Genomic DNA, 15743 nt, shown 5'->3' with positions numbered 1-15743 from the left:
TCAGATCTCCTGAGATCCATTTACTATCACGAACAGCCCGGGAAAGACCTGCCCCAATGATTCAATCATCTTCCCCTGGGTCCCTCCTGCAACAGGTGAAAATTATGGGAACTACCAGCTGAGATTTGGGTGGAGACACAGAGCCAAACCATATCACTATCCATCACTCTGTATGTTATATTCTGGGGTTTGTAATTTTTGTATGTGCACCCTGTATTTTCATACATGTTTCAGAAAACTCAGTTCTGTAGATGTATCTTTAATCTATTTTCCAGTTCGTTAATTATAGCTTTATGATTGATCTAGTTAATTTCCTCTCTTGCTTTCATCAACATCTATAGCTTTTGGTAATTATAATAGCGAATACCAAATGCTTGCATAGAGTAAACCAGGCACATGTAAGTGCTGAATTTTATTTTCACCTGACAGTACTCCAGAACCTTTTTTAGCAAAGCCAGAACTGTGGTTTAAGACCCAGAATATTGAGGTCAGAGAGAGAAACAAATCTTGAATCCATGCTGATGAGTTTGGATTTTGTCCAGTAATAAGCCAACAGGAAAGTGTTGTGATAAAATTAATTTAAAACAGCAACCTTGGTGACAGGAAAGGTGATAAATTAGAAGGGATTAAGACATGAGTAAAGTTAGAAAAAAAAATAGTGCTATCTCTTAAGTAAGGGATTCTTACAAGCAGAGATAGGAAATTTTCACTGGGAATAGAGAGGAAGGAGTGGATTAAAGAGGCATTTGAGGGTAGAACTGACTTTCCATGACAACTAATGTAGACAGTTGGAGGAGAAATCTAGGCTAGTCTCAAAGGCAGCTGGGTTTCCATTGAGGCTGCCCAGACAAAAAGCATGCTGAAAGAAATTAGGAGAAACAAAGTTGGAAAGAAAATATATTTTGGACAGATACAGTTCCTGTAGAAGATACAGGAATATTCGGAAGAATTGCCTTTATAATATGAAGGCGTGGACACCATGCTTCCCAGAAAAAAAGCGTTGGCAATCTTTCCATTCTTCTCTGAGTAAGATTGAACTGTTTAATATTTCCCAACAGAGCCTCTAAAACGTGACTCTCTTCTTCCTCTTCATTCCCAGCTTTCTCTGGGCATTGGCTGGCTACGTTCATGACTTTCCTTTCTTTAGGTATGCCTACATGCTTTACTTCTCTCAAAACACCATCTTGGTTACTTCACGTCTCCTTGAGCACAATCACTTCTTCAGCAAGAAAAGTGCTCACCTCAGGGAGGGTGAGTATTTATTCCTTAAGACTCAGCCCAACACAATCATCCTCTCTTTGAGATTATTTTTGTCTTTTTCCTCAGCCTCCACCCTCAAGGTCAAATTTACAAGTGACTTTTACATTCCCTGATTGTATTCTTCAAATTCATTGGATTCAATGTTTACATACTTGTTTCCCTCAGTACAGGACAGATATTATCTTGTACTTTGTTTTCTAGGCAAATGGCCAATGTAACTAAGGGAGAATGATGTTTGTTGGATGAACTTATGACCAAATGAATGAACTAGTGACTGATTGAGCTGACACTGTCTGTTAGGCAGTTGTAAGTCTGAATCAGGCATCCCAAAGGTAGATTGCACAGTAAGGGAGATATTTGGATGGCACCCAAATACACAGATGAACATTTCATTGAAGAAGGGGGTGATCAAGATGTTAAGTGTTGAAGTGAGTTATTGGGGTGAAGAATGAAAAGAGGCTACTAAGTTTGTACTTAAAGAATCAACTAAGGATAGAAATTATTTTTGGGAGATGGTGACTAGCATGACCATAGCACTGGGTAGTTCTGTAGGAAGTATATGAAATTGTGTATCTGTGTGATATGGCTTGGATATTTGTCCCCTCTAAATCTCATGTTGAAATTTGATCCCCAAAATGGGAGGTGGGACCTGGAGGGAGGTGGTTGGGTCATGAGGGCAGATCCCTCATGAATAGCTTGTTGCTATCCTCACAGTCATTAGTGAGTTCTCATTCTATTGGTTCCCATGAAACCTGAAGGTTAAAAAGACTCTGGCACCTCCTTCTCTTCCCTCTTCCTCCCTCTTCCACCATGTGATGTCTGCTCCCTCTTTGCCTTCACCATGGTTGAAAGCTTCCTGAGGTTCTCACCAAAAGCAAATGTTGGCACTGTATTTATTATACCACCTGCAAACTGTGAGTCAAATAAACCTCTGTTCTTTATAAATAACCCAGTCTCAGGTGTTCTTTATAGCAATACAAATGGACTAGGACTCTATCTATCTATCTATCTATCTACCATCTATCTGTCTATCATCTATCTATCTTGGTTAGTTTAGTGCTCATTGATCTTTTTATGAGGTAATTATAGAATATTTAATTGGCCGGAGCCAATTATATAACCCCAACTATAAATAGCAAATGAACGGGTCTTTCACAACTGAGTTTCAAACAAGGAATCCTAAGCTAACATTATCCAACCCCAACTTCTGTGACATCATACTAGACAGACTAACTCAAAACATTTTAAAATATAGACATATAGGTATAAATATATATGCCCAATTTGATTACATCATTCATGAAAGATAGTAATATATCCTTTCCAAAGTTCGTATTATAGTTTCACATAGAACATATAAAAACTACTTGAATATGAATTTATTTTGCTATAGAAAGAGTAAGACATATCGAGACACCTTAGTGAAGTCTCCAAGAAAATAATTTCAAAGCACTGAATCAGTACATTTATTTTTGTGTCATTATTTTGAACTTAAAAATGCCCTGATGAAGTAAGACTAATTTTTCATATAAAACTTATTTACTTAAAATGAAAACTAGCACATATCCTTATAAGCAAAATAAAACTTCATACGGAATAGTTACATTTTAAAAGACTGTATAAGCTAATTATTAAACTAGTGAAGTGCTACATTTAATTTATTAGATTAATTGACCTACTTAATTATATTTTTAAAATATTATATTAATTGCATCAGAATACCTTTACTCCTACCACTAAACAGAGATTCAGCAAATTACGTATCCTCTTCTTCATAATTAATTTCATTAATCATATAAGATATCAATTTTATAATCATAACTATGATGTATCACTCAGCAGCTGAATATTTTAAAAAATAGATTACCTGCTCACTGCAGCAAAGAAACTTCAAGAGCTTCCGAAGTAGGTCAGATCATAATAGTGACACTGAACTTTTCAACTGAGAATAATTAGGTTTTATTTTCAGTATTCACTGACCTAGCCTGAAATTTAACATAATGTAGGAATAGTTTAGCTACATTTGGCCTTATTTAGCTGCAATTGTTCAATCTGTATTCTGTTGAAGTAGTTATTTTATCTGAAAACTTTTGCTAACATCTGCATTGGCTACTCTTTGCCACAATTTAAGAATCCAGATTGATCAGTGGCAAAAAGGAAAAATCTACTGTCACTTTCATCAAAGTGACAGGAATTGGCTGTCAAATCATTTTAGTTTCAGTGTCACTGAACAGAAATGTAAAAGCACCAGTGTTACTATACCTGTGAAAAACAATTTTTAAATAATGATGGTAGCAATGGAGGGTGGTTTTCATGTATTTTCTATTTTGATACCTTGTGCCATATAAAAAAAGAACAAATTTAGTTAGCCTGATTATTACTTTGTCACATGATTCAAGAGAAAGCATGTGTTAGAACAAATAACGTTTATCTTTTATATCAGGCGTTACTAGATGCAGTTCAATTTTAGCAATATAATATCCTTTTCCACAATTAGATTTAAATATTTTATTTGCCACGGTAGTTACTGCAGCAAAGAACGAGCCACCTGCTTTCATTTGAAATTTGCTTTCATAGGTATGAGGGCAGTCTGCTACCTCATGTCAGCATCCATTATAAGGCACCATGCAAAGTGACATGACACAGAATGACAGATGCAGCCACCTCAACATGGCATCCGTGAAGCTGATATTGACGAGGCTGCCGTTACATGTGCTCCACATCCTAGCTGAGAAAAAAATGGAGAAGTGCTCAGGTATTATTATTTTTGTTTTCATTAGCTCTACCAATCTAATTTTTGAAAGCAACATAAAAAACAGTTGATTTTTAATCAGAATATCCAAAGCAGAACCATTAAGATTCGTGAAATGAGGAATCATCATTTAGGCTATTGTTTCTTAAGCTGATAATCAAATGAATCAAATGAAATTGCTAATAAAATCGCATGGTTTTCTATTTTGAACATATTTGAAATTGAACACATTTTCTGACCCAAATCAATAAAATGGGAATAAATACAATAACTTCAACTTTTAGACATTCTGTGAGTTTACAGTTTTGCCATTTTTGATGTGCAAAACTGTAATGCTTCTTATTTTGTGTTACATGTGTACTTTTTCATCTCCAAGTAGATTGTAAACTTACGGAAGAAATGTGCCACATTTAATGGCCTTTAATGAGAGAGACATACATAAATACCCTAGAATGGCTAAGGCATAGAACTTAATATAGTTACAAAGGGACTTTAAACCTCGTGCTGCTAAATGTCGGTTCTTGTACGTCCTGACAAGCTACAATAAAACAATTATTTTCTTTAAAATAAAGTCCAAATTCATTGTGGGATGTGGTAGTTTTCAAGACAGTATGAGATTAAAATTTATTATTGAAAACATATGCATTTTTGAAATTTTTTGGTAAGTATAATACAAAACACTTTTAAAAGGCTTTTGATTTCAAAAGTGACAAAACATTATCTGAAATTATTTTTATGTTTTAATGACACAAAAAGCAAAGGGATGTACTACTTTCATTTTTAGGAAGAAACATACAAATGGATTAACATTTTTGCCCATATGAAGCAGATATGTAATTTAATTTGAAAAGATCTAAGTCTGGCCTCCATGACACTCTCATTATATAGTTTCTGGCAAGGTTGTTAGACCCTCAGTTATGTACTTGCCTCTTGAATGATGTGGTCATTCTAACATGATGTGGTCTGATGTCTATTACATCTCTGTGGCACAAGGAAAACTTATGAATTTATTTGATTTCTAACAGAATAAATCCTATGAGCATTTGAGTTGCTGCCGTTTGAAAATTTTAAATCACTTTTACATAAACGAAAAAAATCTGTCTCTATCTTTGTGTCGCTATGTGTGTATACACACACACACACACACACACAAATAACTGGCTTTACCTATAAGAATAAGAACTAAATCTTAGATGTAGGAAGAGAAGGTTTATAAGGCTATAATGCAATCAATATAACATTCTAGAATTTGTTATAGGGCATTTTCCTGGATTTTCTCTCCTTATATGGGTTGCATCGGGGCCCACTTAATTAAATATTTATGGTATATTTTTCACAGATACTTCATTACATTTGGGTATATATTATGGGAAGGGTCAGCAGTATATTTTTGTGTCAAAAATGTAAAAGTGAATATATGTGTGACTGACCAAGAAATATCTATCTTCTTTTTGATCATCTGTTGAAACCTGAAACTGTTCAAAATAAAAGTAGAATCTTCACAACTATCCACTCTTCCGTAATTAAAATCAGAATCTTGCTAAAGTAATATCCACGGTATTAACATCCTTTGAATGTACTAAACACACTTAGACTTACTCCTGTTACTTTTGATTCCCCTTTTTCCTTGGTGCTGACATTTAGTCTTTTACAAAATCCACTATTAATATTTTCTCCCTAATTTCCAGTCTCGAGACAAACTTTGTCATGGTGAAACAAATGTAAAGGATTATAATCATGCTGCTATAAAGATACATGCACACGTATGTTTAATGTGGCACTATTCACAATAGCAAAGAGTTGGAATCAACCCAAATGTCCATCAGTGATGGACTGGATTAAGAAAATGTGGCACATATACACCATGGAATACTATGCAGCCATGAAAAAGGATGAGTTCATGTCCTTTGCAGGGACATGGATGCAGCTGGAAACCATCATTCTCAGCAAACTATCACAAGAACAGAAAACCAAACACCACATGTTCTCACTCATAGGTGGGAATTGAACAATGAGAACGCTTGGACACAGAAAGGGGAACATCACACACTGGGGCCTATCATGGGATGGGGGAGGGGGAGAGATAGCATTAGGAGAAATACCTAATGTAAATGACTAGTTAATGGGTGCAGCACACTAACATGGCACATGTATGCATATGTAACAAACCTGCACGTTGTGCACATGTACCGTAGAACATAAAACGTAATAATAAATACATAAACAATGGCTCTCCCTTCTACCCATCTCAAATATTTAGTCTGCTATCCTAAAAAGAAAGGATAGGACACAAGGTTAAATACCATTTTCTTTCTGCATCTCTCTTAATGCAAAAACATAAAAGTGTTCACATTTTTCCTATTTTAATCAATCAAAATGCTCAGAATAATGTTTTACATTCATTTTGAGTAAGGACCAAATAATCTTGGCATTTTGGGGAGCAATTTTGTACTCTGTCCTAGGAGATAGTTCTGTGCACTGGTCCTCCAAATTCATAGCAGATTCATACTAAATACTGGTTCTTTTTCAAAATATGTCATGTTGAGTATGTTTTCAGAATCCAGGTCATTTAGCATTATTTGGATACATACTCTAATAAATTTCCACATCTTATTCATGAGTCATCAACTGTTGGTGACAAAATAATTTTATAATCTCTTTTAAGACATTATATTTGTGTATATTTTATTAAACAAATAGTATTTATTTTTAAAATATTCATTAGCAATGTGCCACCTACAGAACATTTTATTTACCATTTTCTCATTATGCAGAGTTCTTTTTAGTTGGAAATGTACAGTATGATTCTATAACAATCACTTTTTTGAATTAACAATGTTATTATAAACATTTTCAAATTGTTACCTAATTATAACAGTTACAAATAATAGTTATCATTTTAGAGGTCATAACCAAAATGATTATAATGACAATTTGATTATACACTATGTACATTATCTTACTTTATTCCCTAACAAATTTATGATTTGATATTAATTCCAATTTACATATAAGAACATTTTAAGTTGAAGATATGAAGGGATTGGCTGAGGTTTCTTGCAGCTTAGCACGTGGACACCCAGGGAATTTGGATTCTGTCTTCCCAAAGTTGCTTAACCTTCATACCTATCAGTACATTCACTTCCTCCGAAATGTTCGTTAAACATATATATTAACATTTATGGTGCTTTTGCTTTTTGTTTTCAAATTATGTTGTTGGCAAGAAATTACCTTCTATGTATTGCCTATTTTTGAAAGAAAATACTATGGTTCATAAGGCAGGTCCCTATCCATATTAATAAACAAGTGTGTGTTCTTAAGGCAGTGCTTTTAATTAGGCCAGTAAATTTCAGCCTCAGCCATTTCACCTGTAAAATAAAAATAATTAAGCCTAACTCACTGAGTTTGTTTCATGTTAGAATGAGACATTATCCGTGAATAGCTCAGTACATGAAACATAATAGACATTCTATACATTTTAATGGTCATAAAATAACAATAGCATTTCATGGATGAATGAAATTAGGATGGACAATGATAATTGAAAGAGCAAATCAATAAACAAAGATGAAATAATAACCCAACACAGTGATTAATACTTCATCAATAACTACAAGTTATGGAAAAAGACTGGTTCTTTCCTCGCCCCGCCTTCCCCCTTCTCTTATCTCTTTATAGTAATTCTTTTTTTCCTAATCCTTCTCTGTCTCATCCTTTTTGACTCTTGCTCCTTTTAAGTTTACAAATGTCTTTTGGCTTTAAATATTTATATTCAGTTTTTAATTTGCATAAATGTTATGGCAAGTTACATGTTTGTATACAGTTTTAGGATGCTTTTCTCATTATGGCATATAACTATGGTTGAGGGGGTATAATATAATTTGATTGTACCTTAAAACCATGGCTGGGCGCGGTGGCTCATGGCTGTAATCACAACAGTTTGGGAGGCCGAGGTGAGCGGATCACGAGGTTAGGAGATCGAGACCCATCCTGGCCAACATGGTGAAACCCCGTCTACACTAAAAATACAAAAATAGCCAGGAGTGATGGCGGGAGCCTGTTGTCCCAGCTACTCGGGAGGCTGAGGCACGAGAATCTCTTGAACCCAGGAGGTGGAGGCTGCAGTGAGCCGAGATCGTGCCGCTGCGCTCTAGCCTGGGCAACAGAGCGAGACTGTCTCAAAAACAGCAACAACAACAACAAAGCCCTGCACCGTGATCTCTGTGTAGCATATCAGCTCAGAGAAACAGCACAATTATTCCTGTGTTATTGCCTTTATTTTATTTCCTTTATTTTACAGAATAGAAAATGTATGGGAATCAGGATCGTTGCTGGAAGGAGGACCCAGTTCTGCCAGGCACCAAAGCCCATATACTTTTCATTTTTCAGCACTTCAAATGGAATCTGGGTAGAGGTTGTTTCTGTTGAGTAGCCACACTTTTGAAGAAAACTGCATTGAATTTTAAACAAAGAAGTTGAAATTTTAAGGACACCATGTGAGATAAAATTTTTATCAGAAAAACAATGAGAAAAACAGTATGCTTTTTTTTTTTTTTTAAATTTTAGGTGAGTGGGTATAAACATGTAGAGGGCTTACATATTAGCAGCAAACGTATAAAAGTCTATGTATTTGTTCATATGGTGTCTTGGTGGATATGGCGGTTTCCATAAATGCATATGTTTAGTAATTTATAAAATATGTCCTTATTTTAATAGTTTTGAATGAAATGTAATGTAAAAAGAAAAGCTACCCTTAGATAGCCACGCCTGTACTTTCCATTTTTCAGTTTATTTGTTGGACCATTTGTCCCTTGCTAAGAGCATGTTCAAAATTTTAGGCCAGGTGCGATGGCTCACGCCTGTAATACCAGCACTTTGGGAGGCCGAGGCGGGCAGATCACCTGAGGTCGGGAGTTTGAGATCAGCCTGGCCAACATGGTGAAACCGCGTCTCTACTAAAAATACAAAAATTAGCCTGGCGTGGTAACACCGGACTGTAGTCCCAGCTACTCAGGAGGCTGAGGCAGGAGAATCGCTTGAACCCAGAAGGCGGAGGTTTCAGTGAGCCGAGATTGTACCATTGCACTCCAATGCACTCTGGGCAACAAGAGCAAAACAGTCAAAAAAAAGAAAGAAAGAAAGATAAAGGATAAACTGCTGCAAACTGTTCTTTAAAAATTACATTTGAAACTGCAGCCTATAAGGTGGTAATAATCATCATCTTGTGATATTCATATGTCACAATGTATGAAATTAAGCAATTTTAATGTATTGTTTTGCACGATTCTGATTTTATTTCACATATGCTTGTCTTCTTAATCAATTGGTTTGAACTGAGAACATACATTTGTTTATTTACAAATATATAATTTATTAGTTAAAATGACATAAATGAAATATATTAATAACTAATTATTGATTTTTTTTAAGAGACTGTGTCCTGCTCTGTTGCCCAAGCTAGATGAAGTGGTGTAATCATATCTTACCACAGCCTCAAATTCCTGGGCTCGAGCAATCCTCCCTCCTTAGCCTCCCAAGTAGCTGGGACTACAGGCTCACACCACTGCACCCAGCTAATTTTTTATTGTATTTTTTATGGAGAAGGGGTCTCACTATGTTGCTCAGGTTAGTCTTGAATTCCTGGCCTCACATAATCCTCCTGCTTTGGTCTGCTGAAATATTGGGATTACAGACTTGGGTCATCCCATCTGGCCTAATTATTGAAAATTTTAATAGAAGAAAATCAGTAATAAAGACATAGCTTCCATATCATACCCATGCCTCCACTTCCCCATCTCTTGGTGAATGTTTCACAAATATATATATATATAAAACTATATATATATATATAGTTTTAGGATTCATAACTATATGTGGATGAGAGTGCTGGGCGGTTCATTCTTTTGAGTAGGCAAATTAGACAGTTTTAGGAATGGAATCTACCACCATATACTGTATTTTATCTATTCTAGGAAACACATTTTCTCCTAACTTACCAACCTTGAAATCAGGATACATCTAGAAATCAATGGCATCTTTCAGGATCTGCTGGCAGGTATTAGCCACTGGAGGAATGACTGCAATTCCCTTTATCATCTTGATTATAAATTATTCTACTACAAAGACACATGCACACGTATGTTTATTGGCACTATTCACAATAGCAAAGACTTGGAATCAACCCAAATGTCCATCTGTGACAGACTGGATTAAGAAAATGTGGCACATATACACCATGGAATACTATGCAGCCATAAAAAAGGATGAGTTTGCATCCTTTGTAGGGACATGGATGCAGCTGGAAACCATCATTCTTAGCAAACTATCACAAGAAGAGAAAACCAAACACCGCATGTTCTCACTCATAGGTGGGAACTGAACAATGAGATCACTTGGACTCGGGAAGGGGAACATCACATACTGGGGCCTATCATGGGGAGGGGGGAGGGATTGCACTGGGGAGTTATACATGATATAAATGATGAATTGATGGGTGCTGAAGAGTTCATGGGTGCAGCACACCAACATGGCACAAGTATACATATGTAACAAACCTGCATGTTATGCACATGTACCCTAGAACTTAAAGTATAATAAAAATTAAAAATTAAAAATTAAAAAATTAAAAAAAAAAGAAAGGCAAAAACAAAGGGCTTCATTGTTTCTAAGAATGGAAGGAGATCAAGTTGTGCTATATTTGGCAACTGAGATAGGCACAAACTGGTTGCTTATCAGCCGAAAGCCATGTAGGGAAGGAAAAAAAGAAAAAAAGAACAAGAGAACTCACTTGGAATATATTCAATACATTTCAAAGTTTCCAAAAGCTCCTGTGACCAATTTATATGCTATATAGAATTATTTCTGAGCATGCATCATAGATTATCAACTTTTTTTTCCAGGTTGTACATTTAATGGTATGAAATTTCATAATCCATTGACTATTAGGTTTAAGCAAAAAGAATATCTCTTTTATATCAATAGGAAAGCCTGCAATTTCATTATCTGAGTTTTTAAGCCCTTTGTTCAAATCCACTTTTGAGAGATTGATCTATGGGTATCTCTGTGGGCAGTATATACAAGTTGTGCTTAGAATATTCAGAGAAAGAGGCAAAATGCTAAAAGGGAATAGCAGCCACTAATCAAAAAAAAAAGCAGACAATTTTGACTGCTGCCTGACTTATCAGCAAATTGGAATTAAACACTGATACCACAAAGAAGCATAGTAATGTTAGAATATTTACTTACTTAAAATTAATTTATTAATTAATAAATCTTTGCCTTTGATCAAGAGTATTGATTATGCAAAAGATTTAGTGAAACAATAATTTGTAGAGGCATTTTTTAAAAAACAGGTTGATACATAGAAAACAGTCTTTCATGATGAATTGAGGAGATGAAAACATTATCTTCATCCACGTGCAATGAAATAGTCTTAATTAATGACTTCATTCATGTGTTTTATTTTTTAATCTGCTCTGCCAGTATGTAAATTATTCTACAAGACTTAAGTAATTGAAGAGGCTTAGTAAATCTTCCAGGAAACTATGATACTGTTTAATAAATTATTCCAGCCAGAGCAGTAACATGATTAATATACTTCCCATATTGTTCTGCTTTTTTCAGAAAATATGAATGAATGCAGAAAAACACTCTAACAGAAACACATAATTAAGTTGGCTTTACCATTAAGGATTTCATTAAGATCAAAGGATCCTGTTTCAACCATCTTAAACCTTCACCTGGCAAGGTGATTTCATAAATCATAGTCTACTTTTAAAGTCATGCTTACTAGAAAACAGGTCCCAGTGTTACCAGGGCTGTGGGGGATACACCAGGAGGGAGTGGAGGAACATACTTGCAAAAACATCCGCATTCCCCTTTAGTGGATACATCTCTTGCTCCAGTTTTTAAGAATCCCTGTTTGGAGGCTGTTTTACTCGTTTCTGTATGCCAAAGACAACAAACAATGCACTCCTCAGGGTCCAAGAACTCAAGATGCCTCTTGCAACTATTCATGTAAAAGGCAGCTAGACGTAAAGGCCTGTGTTTCCTCTCTTGATAACCTAGCCTTTTTATTCCTTTCACTGAGGACAACACACCAGATTAAAGCACTTTAAAAGATAAGGCATTCAGTACCATTACCTCTCGCTGCGGGCAATGTTTATCTTAAGGTTGTGAGAAATCTGGTCAAAATATATGCAATGCTGGCATGTTTTTACTTACAAACCTTTGATTTTTTTAACCTAGAATGTTGGGATTAGCTGATGGCTCCTTTCCTTATTTACAGTATTTTTTGCAGCTTCCTATTTAATCGGTAAATGGTTAGTATTCCCAGGGCCTTCCTTACCACCCACACTTGCTGACATAGTAACACTGACAAGGAAATAAATGCTTCAAGAACTGTGGGCTGGAAATGAACTTTACATGCCCTTATCCACTTAGCTAGACTCAAGTAATGAAGCATCAGAAAGCAAACCCACCAGTTAGGTTTTGTACGTGAAACAGAAAAAATACTTAGTTTAACTTGTTATCTATAGAAGCATAATACACCTAAAATAAAGATAAGTTCTTTTTTTTTTTTTTTTTCTGAAGGACAACATCATAATCCTGAAGCTCTGCTGGAATTCTGGCTTCCGAGGTTTGGCTGAGGAATGCTGTTGGTGAGACTCATGCCTTCCCGTACACACACACAGTGAAGAGACTCTCTCCAGTTCCATATAAATACACCATGTTCCACTAGTTGACTTACTAATTCATTGCCCTGAACTTGACCTTTTCCTAGAGAAGGAGTGCTGGAAATGTGGTTAGCTTCTGAGGCAAATCCATAAAAGCCAACCTAATACATATTGAACCTAGAGTAGCTTTCCAAACCCATGGAGTATGGACCCCCTTTCCCTGTGTCAGTATTGTTTCCACGGAAAAATCTGTACGCATTCCAAGTGGGGTGCTCTCTCTCCATATGGGGAGGCCAAAGCACATCCCACTCTAGCAAGAGAAACAGAGGTAGTTCCCTGCCTTACGTCCTGTTTTTCCTGATTCTGATGGGGAGGAATGTCTTTAGCAGAGAGTGGCACTGCAGCTAATGTGCACTGAGTCAGTGACTCAAGAATTCAGGGCTATGCCAAGGTTGAAGATCAGAAAATGGTCTTCCTAGAAGGTTGCTGAAGGATCACAGACTCTCATCAGAAAATCCTTACAAACCAGATTAAGCTGGTGTCTCAATCACCACTATCACTTATTCCATGTGCCCCGCTTGTCACGGACTCTTTTTTCCTGTCACCACCTCCTGTGGCTTCTGACCAGCACCTCCAGCTTTCCCTTCTGCCTCTTCCTTACAGGAGTCCCCCTCTCTGGAACAAAGGTGCCGCCATATTCCTGGTGATAGCCATGGTGGTATCAAACAGAGAATAAACCATTGTCCTGGAAACAATTTTACTTTGACTAAATGAGAAACAAAACATAATTGTTCATATTATTTCAACAGAATATTGCATGCAAAAACTTCCAGCCATTTTTAATAGGCTTAGTGGGGTTAGCAATCCGCTAAGTAAAACTTACAATGGGACATCTCTTTGAGGCAGAGATTGGGGGCTCTGAAGAAAGGGCACTGGCGGGTAAGGGTTGAAATTAGAATGATTACTGGCCCGTTTCTTTCTTCACTGTACCAGGTGATCTGGAGCAAGTTCAAGGGCACTGACATAGGGTGGAAAGCATAGAAGGGCAAGGAACACACAAAGGAGAAAAACTCAAGGCCAGAGCTGTGGAATAGAAGCCAATTTACTTGAGGTGCTACCACAAATGTTCATTTTTAAGGTGAGTGGAGAGACTAGAAACTACCTTGGCATTACACAGCAAGGGCGTTTGGGGGATTGCTGTATAAATGTTACTAAAATGTAAATGGTGCAAAGAATTTCCATCTTAAGTCCCTTGTGTTTTAACAAGTATTTCTAGTTTTGTGTTTACTGAATTAAAAAAAATTAGAGATACAAATTAATTAATAAAATGATGATTTTCTCATTTTGGGAAACTGAAGAATGTCATTTTCTGTGCCTGGACAGACGGTATGAGGTGAGTCTACCTTTGTGAATTGCCTTGCCTGTTTTCAGTAATGACTGAGTCCTTTGTTAATATTCTTAAGATGAAATTCAGAAATATCATTTCATTTTCTAAAAGCAAAAACTTAGTCAAAAAAACAGAGCCAAATGAGACACAGTAATGGTGAACCATTAATCTCTTCCAAATGGACTCTTTAAACTCTAATAATAAAAACTATCACCTGGCTTTACATTTCTCCTTTGCATATGCATACATTTTGACTGCTTTTCAGTTATCTTGTCTATCCTTGCTAATGTGCATTTTAAAATCTATGGTGAATACATCTTCTCTCTGCGACTTGTTTATAGAATCCTCAGGAAAAGAGTGGAAGAAGCTGTTTATTGAAATCTCTTGTCTCACACTTAGCACCAGGCCATACCAGGTTTAAAAAAAATGTTTGCCTGAATGTATCCTTTTCTGATCCAACAGAGTTACTTGCATGTTGCCTGCCAGGTGTACTTCTCAACTGTTTTAACATGAATGTGTTGACAATATTAATAATAATAGAAGAATTAGCGATAACTGTCATTTATTACAGCAATACAACTTTTGAAATGAATTTTAAATAGATCATTCTAAACACCAAAACCTATGCATGTGGAAACTGACCCTAATATAGCTTAGCCCTAATAGGATTTTATAAGGTAACATAACCAATTAGTGGAATAACTAGTATGTGTGACCAATACTCTAGAGTCATGACCCCGAGCCCTCTGCAGCATGCCTTCTACCTTTCTAAAAGTAGCAGTATTTAAATGATTTTAGTCATTCAGGAATGCTTATTAAATAAATTTCAATCACATATTTAATGAATGTAAAAAATACCCAAAGCCTGATTGTCGAAAGTGTTCCCTTCATTTGTTAATATCAAAAGATACTAACATTTTGAATGTGTGTAAACCTTCTAAAACAGCATTGATAATAGTGATACAAAATAGCCATTAGGAGCGAGTCATTTGTGATTTCAAATTTTATATTTTCCTTGACAGAGAATTTAATTTTAATTTCATTTGTCCCAGGCACATGCACATTTCCAGCTCAAAAGATTTTTGAACTAAAATAGACTATAGATGTTTAGTTAATATTTTCCTAAAAAGCAATTTACCTCTAGAAGCTACTGGGTTTTAGACATAATGAGTGAGTGTGGAAAACTGTGACATGAGAAAATTAATAAAAACGACTTTATGTGTCTAGATTTAAATAAGAACTATGACTATGGCTTCCAGAATTTGCTAAGTCAAATTAATGTACAAACATCTAAAATAGTTAAGAAATAGCATTAATAATACACCAAACACACACACACACACCCCCCAAGAGATACAAACACACACACATTATTCCAAATTATGAAATAATTGTTGGTAACATCAAAATAAAAACACTTAAGTGAATTCACATTTTCTTCGTTAGACTCTTTGTTTATATGAATCAGTTTAGATGAGAATCGAAACTTTCAAGAGTACGTTCTAACTTCACATCTACAGAAACATCTCTCCCCCAGCCCCCATCAAACTCATCTGGTAGTAAGAACAAACTAGTGGTACAAAACATTTCTCTCTGAAGATTTCCAATTTTTAAAAAATAATTTGAAAATTGCAATAAAATCGTAATGCATCGGAGGAAAGCACTGATA

This window comes from Colobus angolensis, unplaced genomic scaffold, assembly GCF_000951035.1.
Source record: "Colobus angolensis palliatus isolate OR3802 unplaced genomic scaffold, Cang.pa_1.0 Scaffold13, whole genome shotgun sequence".
Taxonomy (NCBI): Eukaryota; Metazoa; Chordata; class Mammalia; order Primates; family Cercopithecidae; genus Colobus; species Colobus angolensis.
The sequence above is the reverse complement of the archived record's forward strand: the minus strand, read 5'-3'. Positions refer to the sequence as shown.